The sequence below is a fragment of the Podarcis pityusensis genome (assembly GCF_964106645.2).
Source record: "Podarcis pityusensis genome assembly, chromosome: 10".
Classification (NCBI taxonomy): domain Eukaryota; kingdom Metazoa; phylum Chordata; class Lepidosauria; order Squamata; family Lacertidae; genus Podarcis; species Podarcis pityusensis.
Window position 1 is genome coordinate 37570143 of NC_138035.1, and position 24453 is coordinate 37594595.

General features: G+C 41.7%; 1 long non-coding RNA gene across 1 annotated transcript; it reads right to left on the reverse strand.

Moving 5' to 3' along the window:
* On the reverse strand, positions 1-24342 carry LOC308486163. The gene is made up of 3 exons (XR_013990975.1): positions 24005-24342; positions 21941-22134; positions 1-6664 (listed from the first exon to the last, which is right to left on the reverse strand). It is a non-coding gene; the product is annotated as an uncharacterized lncRNA (long non-coding RNA).
* Between the last annotated feature and the right edge of the window lie 111 nt (positions 24343-24453).

Below are 24453 nucleotides of genomic sequence, written 5' to 3' on the forward strand. Positions count from 1 at the left end.
AAAAAATCAAACATTTAAAAACACATAAGAACATTAGAAACATCTTTAAAACATGCAGATCAGAGGGCACCAGGTTGGGGAAGACTGGAGTGATGTCATCTTAATTTACTTGTGTTCCTTATTAGCAGGAGAAAATGTTTCCCCTCAATATTACTCTGCCTGAGTATGCAGTTGGTGGGATGTTTGTCAATGAACCGCCCTCCCTGTTTTTTCTGGGTATCAGATTGGAGCCATTAGGCGAGTGAGTCGCTCAGAAGAGCTCATTTTTCTTAGTATTCTGTTTGGTATGTTTGGGCAGTGAAAAGGGGAAGACTGGGGGTGCCAGTAATTTCGCAGTATTTTCAGTGGATCAATAAAAGGTGGTTATGACCTTAAAGTCTGTTCCCTTTGCTTGTACTAGCTTCTGGGATGCTGTAGGAGGGGATTGATTTACACAGGTTATATAATTCAGCTCTTCTGAGTAGAATTCCTTCAGCGTTGCAGAAGCCAAAACTGACACCTAGCCACGTGGGCCCATCATGTAACCCACACTAACTTGTCATGAGACCAATCTGTAAAAAATAGATCACTGGTGTAAACTTACACTAGAGTGAGCTCTACAGAGCTTGTGTGACATGCTCTGAAGTCACCCATTATTTTCAGAACTCTTTTCTAAGTTGGCCTCAATGAACTTTCAAAAGTAGGTTTAGGTTACATTACTGGCTTTACAACAAGACATACTATTTTGAAGTATGCTCTTTCATTTTTGCTTGCTTTTTGCACAGTCTTGTGTGTTAGGCGGTGCAAGACAGATTAGTAGAGGGAAAAGAAATCAAAGGTCCTTTAGTTGCGTTGCAATGTGTCCTCTTCCACTCCAAGGTTTCGTGGGTGTCTTGTGAAATGGCCAGGCTTAGCTTGCTCTCACTTATTTTATTTATTTAGAAACACATATAAACCTTTTAATACTTGAGAAATCTAAGCAGGGTACAACATACAAACAATAAACAGTAGAAGTAGAAGAAAAAAGCAGCATAAAATCAGTAAAAACATATAAAAACAAACAGGGAATTCAGGGAATTCAAACAAGTAAATAATAAAAAGGGTGCCTTTAGATTGAAGACATCTGAAGCAACTGATGGTTTCACAAATGGCAAAATGAAGTGCATTCCAGAGTTCAGAGACAATAGCAGAAAACGTCAATTTTCAGGTCATTGCCCTTGTGATATTCAGTAGGCAATGTACAGCACATGTGGAATTTCCTGTAAGCGATCTTGCAGGTGTAGAGCAGATGATTTTTCAGGCTACTAAGTGAATGAAAGCATTCCCTTATATTGCAGACCCTTATCTGTTTGCTCACATATTGTGAGCAACAGAAATACTGAATTAGTCCTGTTTACCAGTCTCCCATTATGTTGCGTGAAGTTTCAGATGGAGACATCTAGTGGCTATAATACACAAGACACCTGGATTACACCAAAGACTGAGTCTAGAACCCAGATCTAGAAAGGTGAATCCTCCCCACTCCTCCATGAGAAACTGTTGCCAATTTTATTTGAAAATCATTTAATTTCCCTCAGAATTCCTACATTTTATCTGAATAATATTATCTAAATGCAATGTTAAACGCTAATTTATTTGGCAGTGCTATATTGGGTCTTGTGGGGGATTGGTCTGGATGTCATCTTTGGGGTCTTCTCCATGCCTATGATTTTATATCTGTAAGATGAGATGCTCTAGAGAAGGAGACTGCTAAATGAATAGCTCTAATCAAGTTTGTGAAGTGTCTCTTTGCATATCTAGAGTACAGAACTACAATGCCACAGAAACTATTTAATTAATTAATTTGCCAGTTTCTCTATCTCACCCTCAGGTCCAGGAAACTTGTGGTCCTTCAGATGTTGTTGGACTCCAGCTATCAGCTTGACCAATGGTCAGGGATGATGAGAGTTGAAGACCAACAATAGCTAGAAGACTACAAGAATGACTAATCCAGTGCTAGCTGAAGATGGGCAGGCCTTCTGCTCCCTACCCAGCCAAGCTGGAAGTGATGCCATTGTTGTGCGTAAGAGAACAATACAAGTGAGACTATTCTAACTTGGCAGCTGGAGCTGGTAACACAGAGATTCTGTGAGATTCCAGCACTATGGGACTGAGAGGCTCTCCACTCTGCTGTGAAACATAGTGGGTAGGGATGAACGGATCTGTCTATTTCACTCTTAGTTTCTCATTTCTCCAATATTCAGTTCTCCACGTTTTCTGCACAGATTTGCTTTTTTAAAAAAATCCTCATGAAAATTCATCAGCATTTTTCTGCAAGCAATTTTCCTTAATATGCACACATTATGTCCATTTCTTCCAATATACACATTTTTGTAAACATTGTTTTGGCTAGAGAACTACATCACAAAATCCAGAGAAGTGTAAAATTATACGAGGACCAAAAACAGTCCTCATATAGTTTTTAAAAGTGTGAATTTGTTAGGTTCAACACTAAATGTGAACCAAACCAAATTTCTCCCCCATCCCGACTAAAGGGGCCCCAGTATTGTTCAGGTGTTAATGTTGTCAGCTCTTCCTTTATATGCTCGGGCTGTATATACATTTAGATATATCACAAAGACATCACAGTCTCAAGTGACCTCAATTCTAGGGAAACCAAACCCAGGTATGCACCAGCACCACCACTCTGGTGGCAATAATAAAATGCAATGACATAGTTGCAGGGTTTTCATCTCCTCTGAGTTTTCTGCAGGCTTTGGGGTTTAGTGTTCCTAAAACCCCCAGCAAGAGATAGAGAAAGAAACTCAACTCTCTAAACAGCAACAAAATGATATTACTTGGTGACTTTACACATTTGGGCTTATTTTATCCCTGCCTGGTTCTTCCAGCCTCCCCACCCCCCGCCCAAGCTGAATGTACAAAAAGGCAAGGTGTGTCTTAATAACACACTTTGCACTTCTGCTTAAAAGGCGTGAAAGTGTGACTGCAATGAGCTGAAAGCCTGAAAGAAATGTGTATAGTTTTTCTTTGCATAGAAGCATAGTATTTAAAAAATAACAATAAAGTGATATGCTGTGATTTGGGTTGATTTGGGAGCTGGTGTGAAACTTGCTACAGAACTAAACAGGGAAATGAAGTGACTTGAGTGATTCATGAAGTGATTCTTGAGTAATCATACCATAAACTGGGTAATCCGAGAATCTGTTAATTATTATCAAGCTCTGATCATTACATTTAATAGGTTCGATGCGGCCATAAAGGAAGGATTTATGCTGTCCCTCACTAAAATGTGGACTGAGACCAAGATAACAAGCAGCCAAGGTTGTCTGACATATAAAGCGACTTCTTTCCCTGTCATTCAAAACAAAAGCACACACTCGCAGGTTTGTTGTAAACCTGTCTATACACATGATGATAGCACAGAGCGGGTGTTGTGCTCCACTCTCCTCTGTTCTGTACTGGAAGCCGGATTTGTTCATTTCTGTTGTCTCTCCTGAGCATGTTTAGGATCAGAGACGAGAAATAGATGTTTGAGGAGCAGAAAAAATGGTTCTCCCATTGTAGTCTTTCTCATCAGTGGTGTAGTGTAGGTTGCCAGCACGTGGGGCCGTTTGGAGGGGTTGGGTGGAAGGGAGGGAAATGAATGGAGTATGCATGCACATTCAACTGCCTAATGGCGTCTGTATCACCCAGGAGATTGCAGCCACAGAGATCAGAAAAGTTGTTTCTTTGTCTGGGAGGTCACTTCCTGGTTCGTATGGAGAAGCCAGTGATAGAAACATGCAGCTGTATTGAGGCAGCACCAGGTGTTGAAATTTTGTGCCCCTTACAATTCTGTGCCTGGAAGAACTGCCCTTGTTGCCCTCCCCACGCTATGCCACCAGTTTCTCATGTCATAATCTAGAGAATGATGCTGCTTTGCCTTTTCTTCAAGACCGCTCACACATTCTGTTATTTATTATTACATTCCTATCCCACCTTTCCTCCAAGAGCTCAGATTGGTATATAATTTTATCTTCACACCAATGCTCTGAGGTGGGTTAGGCTGATGGACTGTGAGTGGCCCAAGGTCACTTAGCAAACTTCATGGCTGAATGGGCATTTGAAACCTTGTCTGCCAGATCCCACTGTACCACACTGGCTGCAATCCTAATTCTCACTGATATAATGGGACTCGTGCATAGCATTGTACTGCATAGGCATACAAAGCTAGTATGGAGACCTAGATTCATATGTATGAAGTTATGCTTCCTTGTTAGCCATGCTTCGTAATCACACATTTTATAATCTGCTTTTCAGTAATGTTTCTCAGATCATAGCACAAAAAAGGACAAAAACCATATTTAAGAACATAATTCATTTAATAAATTCAGTAGTAAAAATATGTGTACTCTAAGAGTCTCTTAAGATTATTAAAGGTCAAATACAAGCCTAAAAGGAAAGCTTTTAATTGCTCTCTTGAGGAAGCTCTCAGAATTGGCAGATCTCTGTAGCAACAACCTGGCTGGTCAGCGTGAGCCATTAGCAGGAAACAGCTATTAATAGTTGAGGGCAATTGTACCTGTCTTGGCCATAAAACCTGGAGTGAGTCTTTACTACTGGACCTGAACCAATGGGGAAATGGCAAGAAGGCATTGTAAAGCCAAACCATGACTTCGTGCAACCAAATAAGCATGCCAGCTCCTGGAGAGAAGAACCCAGCTGCTTTGTTGCTCCTGCTTGTTTGGCTGATGCACTGTATCACCCAAACCCAAGATCGTGGTTTAGCTCTCTCAGATGATCTGCAATCTGTAAATCATGGGACAAACCTTGGTAACTACTTATGGTTAGTCTGCCGAGAGCTAAACCATGAGCTCATGTCCAGATGACATGCTAAGCCAAACTATGGTTTAGCTCAGCATTGCACAGCAACAATATAACCAGGGAGGAGCAAAGTGATTGGGGTCTCCTCTCTGGCAGCCTGCAAGCCCATATACTCATGCTAGGTTTGGCTTAGTATGATGTGCGATCCAGGCCAATAAAGTGTTAACTAACACTCCCATCTCTCAATGAAAGTCTTATGATATGCCCCACCCTAATCACTTTTATTGGGTTGGAACTGAGTCAACTGATGTAGCTCATTCACCCAAGAGTCCTCAAGGCCGACTTTTATTGCAAGTCTATTCTGCAGCATCTTTTTTACACAATAATAGTGCAATAGTGGTGGATTTATTCTGCTTTAGTTTGTTTTTCAATGCTCCCCCAGTGCTATCACATAATTGCTGTCTGGATGGGCTACAGCATAACAGAAGTGGGACAAAAATAAACCAGAACATTTGTGGTATAAAAAGTTATGGGATTTCAACAGGAAGTTATGGGCTATGCATTGACTGGAAGTGAAGCAATATGACTGCTCCATAACTTTTGCAGGTGCAAACAGTATTGAAACTGGGGTTGTGTGTGACTGCCCCAACACCACCAAGAGAACAAATCATCATGAATGTGCAATAAAAAGTATGTCCCCAGGGGCCACTAATCTCAATGGATGAGCCACAAATAATAAAGGGCAAGCAATAAATGGCAAAGGGAAACCTGTTCCCACACCACTCAATGGCCCATGAGCTAGGCTCATTAAATGCACACAAACACTAGGCAATTCTTTCTGATAAGTAGTCCAAAAGACACCCACACCACTTGACATCCCAAAGAGACCATCCTGTTTAGTAGTGACCCTTCCAGTGGTTTGCCTTTGGCAAAACAAAAAACCCAAATCCTTCCCTAACGCCCAGCAAAGCTCCACTGATGAGTCAGGTTGAACATAGCCCTAGCCAAAACATAGGCAGTGCCTATTAGGCACTCATTGGCTGCTGGTGGGCAGGTAGAAACAGAAGGAATGGAGACAAGGTGGAAACAGTGCATTTCTTCACCCATCACTGTGAATGTATGATCTATTAAAAAGCCTGAGAAATCTGTGCAACCTGTTTAATGGAACATGTTTCATGAAAATTAACCCCTTTCTCTCTAGAATGGTTGAATGATTGAGTATATGCATCTTTTAAAGTGATAGAATTACAGATAGAAATCACTATAAAGGAATATACAATCTACAATAAATGTTCCAGTTAGTTATAAAAGGAGTCTGCTTTATTAGCAGGGAAAACACCGTATGGTGCTTTATTCATAATGCATATTAACAAAACCAGTCAGAAGCATATGTATCTTCTAATCATGGCTTCACACTTACAGGAACGATGAATTCCAATTTGTTTACTGCATGTCTGCATGGTGAGCATTGTAAAATATGGAAAGAGATGGGTATCTGAAACGTGTGATTAAATGTATCTATGAGCTGTGAATGGCCAAGGATCTTGGGTACATTTTAAAAACCACAAACTGGTGTTTGCCATGCAGACGTGTGGTGGATGAATGAGAGCCTCTCATTCGAATAATGCACATAGGGGCCATGGGGCTGTTCCTTCTATGTGCCAACTTCAAAAATAGAAGAATTGGTCCTCTCTTTCGTATGTACACAAATGCTTTCAGCACTTTGTAAACACAGGAATGGGATGATGACATTGAAGCTCTGCCTGAGAAGCTTGCCCTTTGGTGAAAACACTGATAGCCTAGATAGGTGTGGGCCATGCTTTGGAAGTCCAAACCTCAAGCCATAAAATGTATGCAGTCATCAAACTTTGGCACAGATAATCTGCGGAAACAGAAAGAGAGGGCAAAAGCCAAGTCTTCTTTACAATGATTGCTTTGTGGCCTTGCTCATGTGTAGGCAGGCTCTGAGTTGCATTAGAGTTTGTTCCGTTAAGCCATATGCAAGGGATAGCCTTTCATTTGGAAGGAAGGAATTCATTGCCTATTTGCTTTTCAAAGCTCCTTGTCTTGTTCCTAAAACATCTTTTTAAAGCAGTCTGCATGGACAGGGGAGACATGCTAGATTTTAATGTGGTAGCATGGAGGCATCACTTCTTGCGGTATACAAATTCATTTCTCATTGTGTACCAACTGGTCTTTTGTCAACAGGTTAAGCAGATTCCAAGCCCTGTGAAACCAGAGAACTGTGGGATGAATGTTCACACTAAGGGCAATGATGCCTCTGTCATGCCATTTCCAGGTATCCAAAAACAAACAAACAAACAAACAAACAAACAAACAAACAGACAGACAGACAATTGTTTGTCTTCAGTGTGTGTTGCTGAGACTATAGCAAGCAGATGATCATTTGGCTACGATGAACCATCCTTTGCTAGAGTGTGTGACCGAGTCCACATCAGTTTCCCAATCTCTGCCAAAGCTGACCATTGATCCTACAGTTGCCAGACTGATCTTTTCCCGCTAAAAACGAGCCATTCAGTTTAGACAGCATCAAAATGATGAGTGGCTTGATGCAAAGATAAGGGCACATTCCTTCAGTCATCTGTGTTTACAAGATGAACACACTGCGTGGCTCAATAGCTTCTTAAGGCTTTGTGTGCACAATAAATATTGCTGAGCAATGTGAGCAGCTTCCCCTTTAGCACGCTAAAAATAATAGGACTTATAATAAGCAATAAATGGCACTTATTGGTGGTGCACACCAACCCTTCTTGGCCCTGGCAATCTTGCACTCAAGAGTTTGTATCTTTTGCAACTTCTCATCCAGTTTAAACTTTGCATTTGCTAATGGACGCACTCGGCCTTGTACCAAGTGACAGAAGCAGAATTCTTGCCAGCAACAAATGCCATACTATTGTGTGTGTTTGTGAGTCTATAAGAGTCTGATGAATATTAGCGGCATACTTCGGAAAGTTTCCCCCCTCTTTTCCAAAGCTAACGCTGGCACGTTTTCCCTTTGGCGTCACCTCTCTTTCCTGTATTGTAATAGACCTTACTCCTTTACTATGTGTTTGCACTATTTTCCCCACTCTGCTTTAAAAAAACAAAACCAAGAAAAACAAAAGCAAGGATAGCTCCTGCAGAACCTATATTTTGTCATTGTCTCAGCATTATACCAAGAGTTTAAGACAGATCTAAAATGTTCAGGACACTGATTTATTCTGCTAGTAAAACTGGGAGAGTGGTGTGCATTTCTTAATTCTTACAGCAATCCAGATTTCCGATGTGCTAAATGGGTGGCTTTGTTGTGAACTCGTAACACACTTCACTCTATAATTAGGTAACTGCATGCTAGTCTAGCATTAAATTGAAATGTAGTGCAGAGGAGGGAGGCAAAGTGCTAAATATAGCCTATTTCAAACACTTAATTGGCTGAGGGGTGTGTTTTTTTCTACCTGTACTACAGATATACTACTGCTGAAACAGTATTGGCTTGGCTATATAAATATATCCTAAGCAAGACATTGTAAAATCTCTCAGTATATACCGGTAAAATGTGTGTTTCACTGATTATTGCTTTAGATATTGTATCTTTTCTAATGGCACTTCCAGATGACTTGTTTATTGAGTATTCATCCTGATTTGTTTGCTGGGAGATTAGATGATGTTGACATTTGGGTCCTGAGGTTCTACGCTCAAAGTTTAAGTCACGAGTAGGGGTTGGCAGGACTGGCCACCAGCCTAAAACCACCATGGCACTCTCTGGTTTGCTCAAAGGTCTGCAGCCTCTATAAGACTGAAAAAGAAACAGAGGAAACCATATCTACAATCTGACATGGCAAAAGCACAGTAATCGCTGCCAAAGAAGGGAGAATTATTCTCTGGGTTTTGGTTTTGTTGTTTTGTCTTCTTAGCTGTAGCAAGGAGAGCAAATGTAGGCTGCATACACACCATGCTTTTAAAGCACACATCCCTCCCCAAAGAATACTGGGGTTACCCCTCACAGAACTACAGTTTCCAGCACCTTTAACAAACTACAGTTCCCATGTTTCTGGGGGCGAGTGCTTTAAATGCATGATATATATGCAGCTGTAGAGATGGCTTGGTTCCAGTCTATCACCTATAGGCAATAGTATGAGGTAGGTGGCATGGGAAACTGGAAGAAAGTCTTCCCAGCATGCTTCATCCTGTAGCACAGTCAAATGCATTATTTCAGGATGATTTTCAACTTGGAGCTGTCAGCAGGCGGTTAATTTTTAGCCACACTGCAACATATGGAGTTGGTCATGTTAAATGACACTGTATGCATAAGTCAGCATGGATTAAAAAAAAAAAAAATGAACACACAATTTCAAATTAAATGCCATAATTTAAAACAGTTATTAGAAAAAATTCCAAGTCTAACCAAGCAATCCATAAAATTAACCAAATGCATTTAAAACACAATCAAAACTAGCAGTGAAATAACCACTAATGATAAAACCAGCCTAAGTTCTTACTTATTTCTTACATTTTTAAATCTTATTATCTTTCTTACATCATGGAACCCAGGTGGCTTCTCAGACCTTCATGCATGCAAGCATTGTGATGCAGCAGCAAAAAAATTCTAACGTTATTCTAGACTGCATCAAAAGAAGTATAGTGTCCAGATCAATGGAAGTAATAGTACCACTCTATTCTGCTTTGGTCAGACCACACTGGGAGTGTTGTGTCCAGTTCTAGGCACCATAGTTTAAGGATACTGACAAGCTGGAACGTGTGCAGGGGAGAGAAACAAAGATGATTTGGGTGCCAGAATTTGTGGATGCAAGCCACCCATCATTTCTTGATGTAGTAAGTGTTGGAATTTAATCAGTGTTTGAGAATTAAACTGCAAACACTGAACTCCCGGATTCAGCAGGGATTCAAGAAGGAAACAACACAGGCTAACTTCCTCATGAGGTAATCACCTGGTCATGGCTGAGACATTAACCCAGTGCTTTTTCCCCCTAGGGGGACATTTTGTGAATCTTTGTACTTTTGTCCATTTGCTGTATTTATATTTCCCAATTTGAACTATAAAATGGTGATTTTCTTGAGTGAAAATGAGAGTACCCCTAAACAAGCACTGCATTAATTTAACAAAAGATGAGCCATCAGGACATTCAGTGCCAGACAACCTATGTGTTTGTGTTGCCCCTCCTCCAGCTGTGTGTTAGTGGACAGAGACAAAAAGGGCTTAGGGTTTCAGTTTGGATGATGTAGGCTGGAGGGCAATTGTTTCACTGGGTTAGCGGAGACAAGGAAGAAGAGCAGGGCCCGGGGGGGGGGGGGGGGGGCCCGAAGAGCACCATGTGGACTTACTGTGACAGACTGTAACAAAGAAACAAGAGAGCATGGCTGATTTCTGTCCTTAGACCCAAGCCTGATACACCTATGGGAAAAGCAAGAGACCCTCTTGGAGTATAATGCTTTGAACCCTTCCATCTAGACTCAGGTTGTAGACATGTGTAATAAAACATATATCATAAAGACACCAGTGTCTCTGCTGTGCCTCATGATCCATTGCTCATGGAGACTGGGCTGGCATGTAGCTGTACAGTACTGTACAATGCTAATTCTCACTATAAAAAGCTTTGCAAGGCACCAAGGATCACATGTTCCAGTGATAAATGCCTCTGAAGGTGTTCTGATCCTCAGAGATAATGCTGTTATGCGGTGTGGGAAGCCTAGCTCATAAATCATATTCTTTATGATAACGAGAAAGGTATGAGTTTATTCTGAAAACATCTGCACAGTAAAATGAGTGCATTTCCTCTTGCAGCAGAATCTCTTCACATATTGCATGTAGAAAGCTAAATCTGGTTGGTTTGTCACTGCTCAACATGTTTTCGGCAATAACTGTAGTTCTCTAAAGCTAGGAGCAGGGACCTTTTCATTCTGAGGGCTGCATCCCTTGCTGGGCAACATTCTGTAGGCCACATGGCAGTGGTTTGCTAGTTTCTACCCACACTCACACACCCATTTCTTTCGTACATCCAGGCAAGGAAGAGGCATTATCAGAGTTCAAGGATACATTCCAGCTAGTCAAAAACACCAGCTGGAATTCAAAGCAGGGTCTGTGGCCTCAGGAGAGAGGGCGAGGGTGTGTGGCCTGCGGACAGTCCCAAGGGCCAGATAGAGAGGACAGAAGGGCCACATTTGAACCCCTCTGGCTTACATTAAAAAAACTACAGAATGTGGATCACTTAAAATGGTAACATGTGCACGAATGCTTTCTCTATGTTTGAAATGAGGACCTTTTTCAATAGCCCAGCTTGCTGGAAGCCGTGGGGGTTATGGTGACAAAGTGGGTCATTGCCCCCTGCTGTATCTTTGGTGTCAATGTTGAGAAAGCAGGAAGGGAACTGAAGATTAGCTTTGATTAAAATGTCCATGCTCCAAATAGCCAAAAGTCACATTTTAAAGCTGAGTCATCGCAAATTGCTTCCCAAGGTGAGGGAGAGTAAAAGCCATTTGGTTTACATGAGAGAGAATTAAATTACGTGCTTAACTGTGGCTGGGTCATGCCCTCCACACTGTGCTGTTAGGACTCAGTCTATCTGAAATTACTTATAAATATTTATATCTAATTGCATCCTTCAAAACAAGAGAGCTACCTGCTTTTCGATCCTACCTTATAAAGAGTTATGTGAATCTATAACACTTGAATAAACGTCGTATATATTGTAAGCTTTAGATTACAATTCTAAGAGTGGAACCAGCAACTGGCAAGAAGGATTTGATATAGAACAATAACAGCAATTGATGGTGTTTCATTTACATCATCCTCTCATATGGATCTATGATAACAGCTCCAGTTTACTGGGTTCATGCTGAACTCGGGATCTGATGAATGACTTTTTGCTAGACTACATTAACCTTGAACGTTATACTTGCAGTTAGCTACTGAACTCCCAGAAAAGAGCTAATTCATTCATCTCTTCTACTACCACCCCCGCTTTCTTGTAAGTTATTTGCAAGTAGATCGGGCCACTGGCACCTTATCATGCTATGACTTTAGTCTTGTTGGCACCATGTGTCAAGCGCAGTGTCAAGACTTTTTCTTTCTCATATGCTGCAGCATACCCAGTACTGTCCTGTAATTGATTTATTGTACTCACTGTGCTTTAAACATTAACCTGCAGTTTCTGATGGAGCTGGATTAACAGTCCACTGCACCCAGATGTGCATGAACTAAGCAAAGAAGTGTAGGCAACTCATTAGTCACGAATTGCATTCTAACTCTCCATGCCCGGAGAGCCTGCTGCTCCACGGGGTGACTGAGTTCAGCAAGTACCAATGGATTGCGCCTCCAACCAAAATGACATGCAAACTGCATTTCCTTGCAAATATTCCTTGTTAGCTTTGTGCCCCCCTTGCCTTTTCCCTTCTCCTCCCGTCTCTCACTCCCACTGCTTAAATTTAGACCGTAAGCTCCTCTCTGCTTATCTTTGTCATTTATATATAAATAGGAATAAAGACGCAGAAGGAATTATCCAATGCTAGGTGGTAACATCATTATATCCTATAGCCTGGGTGTTGGGATCTAGAATGACAAGGAGGGAGTCAATGGCAGTGGGAAGAAATGACTGAAGTGGAGTCCCACCCCCCCACCCCAATATCAAGGGAACAACTTGGGATCAGGTGTAGCTCTTCAAGCATTTCATGTATCCTCAGACGTATCCTAAGGTAGGTCTTGAAACGGCAGCTAAGTGATTTCTCGTATACTGTCATCACAACCAGGACCAGCCTGATTGAAGAAACACTTGAAGATGTTGCTGGGGGGTGGGGGTGGCTGGTACTATTATGAGTGGCAGTGAAATAACATATGATCTGAGATGTGGGCCATTTGCAACATCACAATTCTTGGATTGAGTGCAGCTGTGCTGGAACAAGAGAGCTATGCCCTTATGTGTGTCCTCTGTGACACTGAAAAGGATTCTGGGATGGCAAAATGGCTGCAGGGTTAGTTAGCTGGATGGCAAAGTGTCTAAGACTAACTCAGACACCATTTCTCTTCTCTTGATCTTCACTAGACAAGTGTCTATTTTATAAATATTGAGTACAGAGAGCCAGGCCTGTTTTCCTCTCAGCTTTTCTCTGGTCTGTTCCTCATATCTCCCTCATGAAATCCCTTTCCCCCATCTCCTCAGCTGCCACATAACTCCCTGTCTGGCTGGAATCTGCAGCCAATCAGTCTCTGCTGTCACTCAGACCAATTAGAATGAATTTACCTGATCCAAGCCCCACCTAATAAATATTCAAAGCAATCCTCCCTCTTTCTCCTCTCCGAACCTGCCGCCAAACGGCTACTGCTAAACAGGCTTGCTATATACAGTAATAGTACGTTGACAGTCACAGAGGTCACAAGATATTTGTTCCTTCAAAACACATAGACATATATACAGCATTTCCCCACAGCAGGTCTCCTCAGGCAGCACAGTTTACCCTCAGTTCTGTTCAATAAATCATGCCAGATTAAGGAGATACCTTTTGAATAATCTGCATTTAATTGCTTCCCCCTAAAGTGTGCCATAGGGCAGAGGCTGCACGAAGGACTTGACGATGCCTGTCTTCATATTGCTTAACATCATAAAAGAGACGGTTGCACAATTCTTGGCAAGACTTTGTAATCTCTTCAGGAAATTGTAGTGTTCACTATGACAACATCCTTAGCTGAAATATGCTAGCATTTTTGCCAAAATTATGACCACAAATTATATGGCTACAGGAAGCAATCCAGGAAAAAAGAAGAGAGGGCTCCTCCTTTCAGACAGTGCACCCACTTATGGGATCAACTGGCCCCATGACCTTACTGTCTTGGATCACAAAGCAATACATTAGTGTTGTTGAGTTTTGCTGTGTGTGTGTGGGTGGGTGGGTGGGGGGAGAGTTTGGCTGTATGCTTGATTCTTTCCCAATTCCTGGATATTTTATTATTTAGTATTTATCACAGTTATTTCCTACCTCTTCTCCAAGGAACTCAAGGTGGTGCACATGGTTCTCTGCCCATTTTATCCCAACAACTCAGTGAGCTTCATAGCTGAGTGGAGTTTGAACCCTGGTCTCCCATGTTCTAGCCTTAACCACTATGCCACCCATTTGTCTCCCTCAATAATACTGGCTTAACTTTGCATCTTGGCTCCTCAAAGCCCTCTGCTGACTGAGGTATCATTCGTTTGTATGGCTTTTTCAGTGGCAGAAAGCTCTGAGGGAGGCTGGAGCTCTCCTGGCGGAATGAAAAGATTGTATAATATATTTTGTGTTTGTTCTCAAATGAACCTAAGCTGTCTGGAAGATGCCCTTCTCTATTATTCAGCAATCTCTTCATCTTTCACCTTGCTGCTGGCTGCCTTATGAAACTTTTACACTATGCATGTTTGACTGACACAGAGATAAGCAGCAACCCATTTTAAAATATAGGCATTTGGAATGCCGTTTGCATTTTGTTTACTCTTTAGGTATGAAAAGGTTCCCTGTGTTAGAGGCACACTTCTTTTGCCTGGAACACAAAACAACACAGCAACAGAGGTGATTCTCTAGAATTATATATTTGTGCATGGAGGTGTTTCTGGGTACTTAAAAGTCTTGGGGCACAGAAGATGGTGGCTGTCTGAGGTCTCACTGGCACTGTGCTTTGCCCCTAGCCACCCTGTAAGGTGGAGGGAAGGTTTAAAAATGGGGAAATAGGCAGATGTTTTGGGCTCCACCACTAGCAATGCCCCTTGCTATGACATTCAAAAACACCCCTCACCAAAGGCTTCTTATAAAATTTGGCAGCCATGGGATAAGAGGACTCATCCTCTTAAGAACTGGTAACTGGTATAAAAACAGGAATCTGGGGTGGAATCTAGACACATATAAAAAATGTTGTGAAAATGCTTTAAAAGAAGTTTTGAAAAAAAATATTGCATTTGTCATAGCTCACTGCTGCCATCTAGTGTCACATTTGTATAATGCACTTTACAACACATTTAAAACATTTTATTTGCAGCTGTACAGCTGAGTCCTGGAAGCATTTTCACAATGCTGGGAAGGTTAAAAAAACAGCCTTGAGACTGGTGCAATTTAATTTGTCTGTAAATAAACTGTACAAACTATGGCATGTGTGGCCCTGGGCTCCTTAATACATGGTCTGGAACTTCTGGTTTTAGCATTGTTGGCTGGGATAAAGTGACACTGTAACTGCTCCCATGCCACAAAGGTAATGTGGAACCGAGCCACCCACAGACAAGTCAAACACAAAACATCTCCAGTAGCCACCTTAACATCAAGATGCTAACAGTCTAATTTCAGCTTGCTTCTGAGTCCAGAGGGCTGGAGCTGCAACACTAAAACATACCTGCTTCCTTCTTTGCAGGCCTTTCCCCACCTGACCTAGGAGGGTGGGGCCTCGATTGATTCCAGCTACAAAAGCTGAGGCTGCTGAACAGACTCTTGGGTTGAAGTATTGTTTAGGGGCTTTTGTTTGGGCAGCGGTGGCAGAATGGAGGGGTTGTTGTTGCTGTTTTTGATTTTTCTTTTTTGTATCTTTATTTTAGATCTTATGGTTTACGTGGACATTGTTTAATTTGGTTTTTTACCTTTTGATGTTTTATTTATGTTCATTATTTATGTTCATTATTTTTTGTTATGTTTGCAATTACAGTATGTATTTTTTCATGTTGCAAACTGGTTTTAACTATGGAAAGCTGGCATACAAATAAAATCATGTACTGTATGTATATTAGCACACCCTGGTAAATTGTACCTTCTTGCCTGATGCCGGCATTTAGCTTGTCTCTATGCCTTTGTCGGGTGATCTGGGTTTGTTGCACTGATGTGATCTTTCCTGATTGCTGATGCTATGTATTTCTGGCACAACAAACAGCATGTGATAGGGCAAAAGGTTTAGAAAATTCTGGGGGCTAGATGGAGATTGTCATGGGGCTCGCTATATAATTCTGTTTACAGCTTTAGATGTCAAACTCTCCTAGCTCTTTTCACCTGTTGTGCATTTGCACCACACTGAGCCTGACAGTGAAAGTGCAGCTACATTGAAAAGGCTGTAAATATTACTGCAGGAAAGATTATTGAAAACCTGGCTTTGCATATACAGAATGAGTAATAGCCCTCTGAGAATCAGACATGGAGGAAAATGTATACTGTTTGCCATGGCAAATATCTCTAGCAACATCATGGTGCCTCTGCTTGGTCCTATCAGATGAATGCAAATAGCAGAATGTTGTCTTCAGCACCTGAGCTTATTGTCTAACATATCTTTTCACACAGCATTGTGACCTGGGACCTGCTCAATTTTCATGTTTTATCATCACATAATTTCTTAATTAGTGCGTACAATGTGCTCATAATCTATTGATAAAAGAAAGATGCCTCTAATTACCATAAACTGGTGAGTCACACATAACCTTTTAAGATTATTAAAATGAAGGAAAAGGCAGATAAGTGTGCATCACTTGGAAAAGGGAAAAGGGAAAGGAAAAGTTGAGGGGCAAATGTGACCCTCTTGATTATATTTTACCATCTGGAACTGAATGGGCATGAAGCATATTTAAAGGTGAAAGGTAAAGGACCCCTGGACGGTTAAGTCCAGTCAAAGGTAACTATGGGGTGTGGTGCTCATCTCGCTTCAGGTTGAGGGAGCTGGCGTTTGTCCACAGAGAGCTTTCCGGGTCATGTGGCCAGCATGACTAAACTGCTTCTGGCGCAATGGAACACCGTGACGAGTGCCAGAGTGCATGGAAACACTGTTTACCTTCCTGTGATAGCAGTACCTATTTATCTACTTGCATTAGTGTGCTTTTGAATTGCTAGGTTGGCAGAAGCTGGACAGAGCAACGGGAGCTGACCTTGTTGCGCAGATTTGAACCGCCGACCTTCCAATTGGCAAGTCTCAGAGGCTCAGTGGTTTAGACCACAGCGCCACCCGTGTCCCTGAAGCATATTTATGGTAGAGACAGGAGTTCAGCATTATCCATTTGCCAAGCCTTGCACTACACTTCAGCGAATTTCTAAGTGAAGTGCTGTGAGGGGAATATTAATAAAATAATTAAATATTCCTGGGCATAATAATTATTATGACACACTTTCAATGTATTATTTGTATCTGGAGAATTTTCACACCCATTAGAAATTAGGATTAGTACATTTTCAGGGTAATATGCAGGAATTCAATCCCCCAACCCAATTTAATGATTTTTTACTTCTTGAGACTACATAAATTTCTGTAATTTACTTGTCTAGACAGCTTTGCTACAGTCTGCTGTCTCCTCAACAATGTATGTTGCCCAATTGTCTGTCATCTCCCCAGGCTGCAGCAGAAAGCATACATTTCTCATGGTTTTATTTATTCCAAATTTTCAACAATATTTCCAAATAGGTTAGTTTGTATTTCTGTCAGGGCTTTATTGCATGACTCACTATAATTCATCATATTTTCCTATTCTTTCTTTACAATTTATTCTTAGCTCTTTTCTTGACATCTCACACCTTAAATTCAAAATGGAAGTTGCAGTAAATAGGTGAAGGATCTGCCGATGCAGACAATATCTTGCTGAATTTGCTCCCAGCTCCTACTGGGTCTCTTGTGTTTCTCAGGCAGCACTCAGGATCCCACCAACCTGAACCCTACTTAACTCTGCTTGTAGATTAGAAGGATATTATTTTGCCATGAAAACGTGTGACTTAAACATCCATTGCACATTGTTCTGAGCTGGGTGGGTTATACCCCTTTACAAATAGGCCAGAGTTAGTTTGAAAATATATTAGTGGAATCATTTCCCCACCCCATTTTGAGTTCAGAACTGTAAATGTATAATTGTGATCTCTGTTCTTATTTATTGAGAGAACTCAAGCTGAACATACTGTTTTCAATAACTGCTTTTATTTTTGAAATCTATTTTCCCCTTCCTTTTTGTGCTTGGATCAGTTTAGTTCAAACTAGGATGTCTCTATAGTGTCTCTGGGGTTTGAAATCACATAGAAGAGATGCACATATTTTAAGGGCATTGCACTGTAACTCCACTTCAGTTTATGATTTTAAAGATTCCGTTCACATGCTCCATTGCATCCGAAAGGCAGCTAGAGTGTGTATTGCCCTATGATTTTGATTTCAAGCAGGTTACTTATTTATTAATTTTAGTACATCTATGTCCCAACATTCTTCAACTCTGAGTGATGTACATGGGGTCTGTGTGTGAACCTTCATCTAGGCACAGATCAGGCCTGTGTAGTGTCAGCAAAATGGCTCCATCATGTGTCTTAGCGTGGATGACCTTCCTGAATGGACACGCTGCCCTACGGCTTATACCAAGTAAACTGTCTGGGAGCAGAGATGACAAACTTAATTTCAGACTGTGCTTTATAGAAACACACACCCTCTTCTGGCTAGGAATACATGCTGCTCTTTTTTGGAGTTTTTGAAAAAAAAAGAAAGTTCAACAATTTTGGGGTTTTCTTAAAAACGCTCAACAACTCTAGCCAAGGAAACTACTTTGGGACTGTGTGCACCCTCTTGTGGCTGAGGAGAGATCATCTACCCTCCTGCAGCTCCAGTTTAAGGCAGCCAATCATTTCAACATTGGCTACTGTCAGCAGATACCTGGTCAGGTTTCATTTGTTTATGACTGTACAAATGAGGACTTCAAGGGAATATTGAACAGCCATCATTGCCATTTCTGTGCATCTTTCCTTCCTGTGTTTTGCTATGGCCTCTGTGAAACGTGTTTTGAATATTTTTGCAGCACATGGCATAGCTGAAACTAGCACCCAGAGATTTGACCACTCATATTTTGGTGTAACTATCATAATCTGTGATGCATTTATTTAAACAATTTTGGCATGGTTTTAAGTTTTAAAAATACATATACTCACTTTCCCCCCTCATTTGGATGTCCCATTACCATCTCAAACTCAACCTGTCCAAAACTGATCCACCACTCTCTCCTCAAAAGCTTTCCCCTCTTTGATTCCTCTTCCTATCCACCAACAACATCCCCTGTTGATCAGGCATGTAAGTCTTGGCTTCATCTTCAATTATTCTATTGACTTTCCTCTTCATACTCAGTGTGTTACCAAGGCAATTAACTTCTCCCTGTATAAAAGGTGTGCCCCATAGTCCCTCCCTCCTTTCACCGTGTAGTTCAGATTTCAGATCTGTTGCCAGTGTTATTCTGCAAGGCAGAATGTACACTGAGGACAAATTATTATTATTATTATTATTATTATTATTATTATTATTACTACTACTACTACATGAGATAATCACTTATGTATCTTTTAAAAAGAAAAGCACAGGGTGACCTACTCTTTCACAGCACAGGCCTACCATTTCAAAAATATTGTGTTAATATTTTCTTTGAATAGTGTGTGCTCTCCATCTGCATAATCTTAATGCTACAATAGGAGTTCTGTGACATACTGAAGGCCACACTCTCTCCCAAGACTGTGGAAGACGCTCCAACTACCTCCGTAGCCTCTCCCAAGGCCACTGAACCTGTGCCTCTGAACGCTCTTCCAAGGCGAGTGCATTTGCAGGCGGGATTTCTGATGGTTTCCCCCCCTGCTCTCCTAGCCCCTTCTGACACTTTCCCCCTACTTCCCCTCCCCTTTTTCCAGCCAAAAACATAAATATACAAGTTATGCCTACACTACACTGTAGTCTACTAAGCCAAGCACCACTGGTTGCAGGGGTGGGAGGGGGAAAACTCAGCCCTAAAATTAGTCAGCTCCACTCCCATGGCCAGAAAAGGGGTGGCGGGTGGGAGCTTCCTTCTCCTGGAAGCAGCCAGACTGCCTGCACCTCGCATCCTCATAAAGAGCAATATCTGCGAAGCACAATAAAGGGAACCACAATAAAACAAGGTGTGCCTGTACAGTATTCAAAATTTTAAAAACCCCTTCCCATGGAAGCTGATCTGAAACTGTGCGTCAAACAACTGCTATTTCATTTATTTTACTTTTAAAAAATGTCTAGGGCTCTAATCTTAGGTATATATAGAATCACAGCATTGTACAGTTGGAAGGGACCCTGGGGGATCATCTAGTCCAACCCCCATTTCTTATATATGATTTCTTATATATTGTATTCTATTAGAATTGGAATTGCATAGAATACAAAAATAATATTATAAGGAAAAAAAGAAGCAATTAAAATACCATTAAAAACAAATGTGAATATATAACACGATTGATGTGCCATGGAACACCTTGCAGACAAGTTTGGGAACCCCGATATTACAATGTGGTGCTAAGCAAACATGTAAAGGCTATGAATTCACAAAAAAAGGCATCATTTGTCTTAATCACAGTTATAAAACTGAGAGACTCCTAACTGCAGATAGGATGAGGCACAGAACCTGAATTCCACTGCAAGGAGAAATGGAGATGGACAGGTGGGGGAACTGTTTTCAGAAAACCTCTCAATAGAAAGAAAAAATAGGGAAGAGGTGAAGGATAGAAGTGACAGGGATTAACACACATTAAATAACAGAAACACAGGGAAAGATGAGATCATGGAATAGATGATTTAGTGGGGGAGACAAATGCACCTCCAAAGTAGATTTTTTTCAAAGCACATGGGGACTTGGCTGATGCAGGTGTCAGAGGATGGAGTGGTTTGTGGACAAGGGCAATGTATCTATAATTATATACAGTACTGGATGTCTTCACAAAGCAGCCAGAAACCTGCCATGTGTGTCAATCACAGGCACTGCTGCCAAACCTTGAGCACAGCATGTCCAAGGGATTATGATATGACACTGGAGCAAAAAGTTGGGGCAGAATCTATTACTAATACTTAGAAAGAAAAAAAAGAACATCGGAATAGACCTCCTGGATCAGGCCAAAGACCCTTCCAGTCTGGCTTCTAGTTCTCACAGTGGCCAACCAGATGCCCAATGGAAACGCACAAGCAGAACCTGAAGACAACAGTGCTCTCCCCACTTGCTGACACCCAGCAACTGCTATTCAGAGGCAGACTGCTTCAGCTATGGGGGCAAATAGCCATTGATAGCCTTATGCTCTATGAATATGTCTCATTCAATTTTAAAGTCTTCCAAGTTGGCCATCACAACCTCTTGCTGGAGTGAATTCCACAGGTTAACTATATGTTGTGTGAAGAAATACTTTCTTCTGTCTGCCTGAAGCTTCCAATATTCCCTTTCATTGAATGTCCATGACTTCTGGTGTTCTGGGGACGACGATGATGACAAACCTTTTCTCTGTCCACTTTCTTCACACCATACATAATGTTACACACTTCTATCATGTCTCCTCTTACTTGCTTTTTCTCTAAACTAAAAAGTTCCAAATGTTGTAACCTTTCCTAACAGTAAAGTTGCTCCTTCACCTTGATCCTTTGAGTTGCTGTTTTCTGAATCTTTCCCAATTCCACAATATCCTTTTGGGTCGACCAGAATGGTACAAATTATTCCAACTGTGGTCATACCATAGAGCTGTATAATAGCAGTTCTTACTGCAGTTTCGTTTTCAGTTCCTTTCCTACTGATGCCTAGCATGGAGTTTGCTTTATTTCACAGCTGCCACATACAGGGTTGACATCTTCACTGAGCTATCTACTATGACCCCAAGGTCTTGCTCCAGGTCAGTCACTGCCATTTCAGACCCCATAAGCATATATATGAAATTAAGATGTTTTGTGCTGACTTGCATCACTTTATACTTGTTTACATTGCATTACACCTGCCATTTTACTGCCTATTCACTCAGTTTGGAGAGATCCTTTTGGACCTTTGCAATCCCTTTTAGTTTTAACCATCTTGAATGATTGGTTATGCTCAGCAAACTACCTCACTGCTCACTCCTAACTCTAGATCATTTGTAAACAAGCTAAAAAGCACAGGTCAAAATAATGAACTCCAAATACTTTCTACATCCCACATTAGGATAATTGTCCATTTATTCCTACACTCTGCTTCCTCTTCCTCAACCAGTTACTGAACAGCAAGAGGACTTTTCCTCTTATTCCATTACTTCTAAAGTTACTCAGAAATCTTTGGTGAGGTACTTTGTTGAAAGTTTTTTGAAAATCTAAGTACACTGTGTCAACTGGATCACCTGTATCTATATGCTTGTAGACACTCAAAAAACTCTAAACAGTGAATGAGACAGGATTTACCCTTGCAGAAGTCATGTTGGTCAGGGCTGGCGCAGCCATTAGGTGGGTTTTTCTTCTTCAAGGCTTGCTCTTTTATATGCTTGGAAATTCTATCTTTTTTCCACCAAGAACAGATGTAAGGCTAACTTGCCTGCAATTTTCAGGATTCCCCTTTGGATTGCTGATGTTTCTAGTCCTCAGATATGAAGGCTAATCTTAGGGACAAATTACATATTTTTGTTAGAATGTCAGCAATTTCACATTTGAGTTCTTTAAGAATTCTCAAGGGGATGCCAGTCAGATCCAGTGATTTGACAGTTTTTCTTTTCTTTCTGAAGACTGACATCACACCCACACCATACATTTAATACATTTATACTCACAGCTTTCCCGCAAAGTATCATGGAGCTGTAGCTTGTTAAGGGAGCTGAAAGTTGTTAGGTGACCCATCACAGAGCTACAGTTCCCAGTTTTGCTCTTTCTAGATGGCATACATTCCTAAAATATAGCACCTTCCTTGAAGCTGCAGGAGTCTCTTATGTCAGTACCTCACACACTGAGAGTAGACACCCACGGAAAGGTGGGCCCATGCATAATGTTCATGGAAATGAGGTTCAGGTCTGATGTTTGCAGACAGTTCTTACTTCATAGTAATAATAATAATTTTTTTTTCCAGTTTTAGAGAAGATTTAAATTAGTTCTTCTGTTCTAAGAGAATACTTAATTCAATGTAGTATGAGGTGAGTTAATTGTGAAGCACTGGGTCCTAAAACGTTATTTTTTTCTATGTGAACAATGACAGGATATAATTCCTCTGAGTCATCTAATAAAATATTCCAAGACTTTGACCTTAATTAAACTGCATGGTGTCTAATTATTGCTTTTGTAAATTTTAATACCAACTACTTAATAAGAACCAAAACAACTAATTAATACCTCCTTTATGTTTTTCCTGTTTTCATATGAAACTTTTTTAAACAATCTACAATTCTGTGACTTGACAGTTAAGAGGTTTGCTGTTATAATAAGAGGATTTCCCCAGGTTTTCCAAGCAGCTTGCCCTAGAGAATTCAAATTACAACTCCCATAAGTGCTGGCAATCACTGCCCATTGCCCCTTCTCTCTCTGGCCAATGGAAGCTGTAGTCACAACAACATATTTGGATGGTTCCCTTTGGAGGAAGGCTGACTGGGCCCACAACATATTCACAGCCACAGTGAAGATAGTCATCTCTATAGTCCAGAACTCCAGATAACAAATACCACTGAGATTTGCAGCTGCTGGCCCTTCCTTCCATCACCACTTGCCACCTTTTAAATGTTTCTGCTCTTCTAATTTTGCCAGCTACATAGTAGTCTGCCTCCACAAGCTGCCTAGCTACAGCCTCTGGATGAACCTCAAGGGTAGCTAATACTAATATTTATACCCCACTCATCTGTCTGGGTTGCCCCAGCCCTCTGGAACTTTAGAACTCCCTGTGATCTTTTGATCCTCCAGTGAAGAACAGCCTCTAACTAAAGCAGAAAGCAATCATTTTACAACCCCCAAAATCAACAATTGTTGAACCCCTTTCATTCCTTCACACCTTCCTGTCCTGTTTGTGGTCTTTCCAAAGGGATCTGTTTGGCTGCTCTGGGAAACAGGACTTTTGACTAGATAGGCCTTTTGTCTGATCCAGCTGGGCTCTTCTTATGTTCTCTGCTAATTGTAGGGGCCCATAAAACCACTGCTTTGTAAAGCTTTCAAGACCGCTTTGGTGATTAAAACAACAAAGAGTCTTGTGGCATCTTGCCTTGTTCACCAAGCCTGGTACTAAATGGAGGGGGTTAGTTCTCGCAAGAGCGCAGAACATGCAATCCAAGAATTTATTCTGTGCAGAAATTGTGGGGACTGTGGAGCACGACTGTGGGACCGTGGGATCTGGAGTTAAGGAGGCCAGAGGACAGTGTGGGGTTGATATTTACAGGCTTACCTCAGATATCTGAACGCCCTGGACTGAAAACTCACATATGCTCAATTTTCCTATATAAAGGCCTCAGGAGATGCCACCACAACTCCTATGTGTGGACATGGCTGGAGCCATACCTGGAGCAGAGCACTCTACGCATGCCTAGGAGCACGCTTTCCTTCCGTTTTGATTCCTATCTTTGGCTGGGTTAGGTCCTGGAAGCAGATCGTGGGGCCCGCTCCTCCTCACGGGCGATCCTTGGGCGCCTAAGCCCGGTCAACAGAAGTGGGGCGTGAGGATGAGAAACTTCCCCTCTCCGCCGCGCGTCGCTTTAGGGGAGGACGGCGGCGGCGAGGAAGCGGCCGTTCCCGCCGTGCCTGAGGGAAAGCGCCGCCAATTCTACTCGCCCCTATCGGAAGAGACTTCGAAGAGCAACTCAGCCCCTCTTTCCCGCCCGAGACCCCGGCTCCTTCACGGGGCGGACAGATGAGGAAAGAGCCCCGAGGCCTCCGCCCTCCTCGCAGCCAGTCCCAGAGGGTGACACCTCCTTCTGCCGCCGCCGCGGCGCCGCGGCACCGCCTCCTGC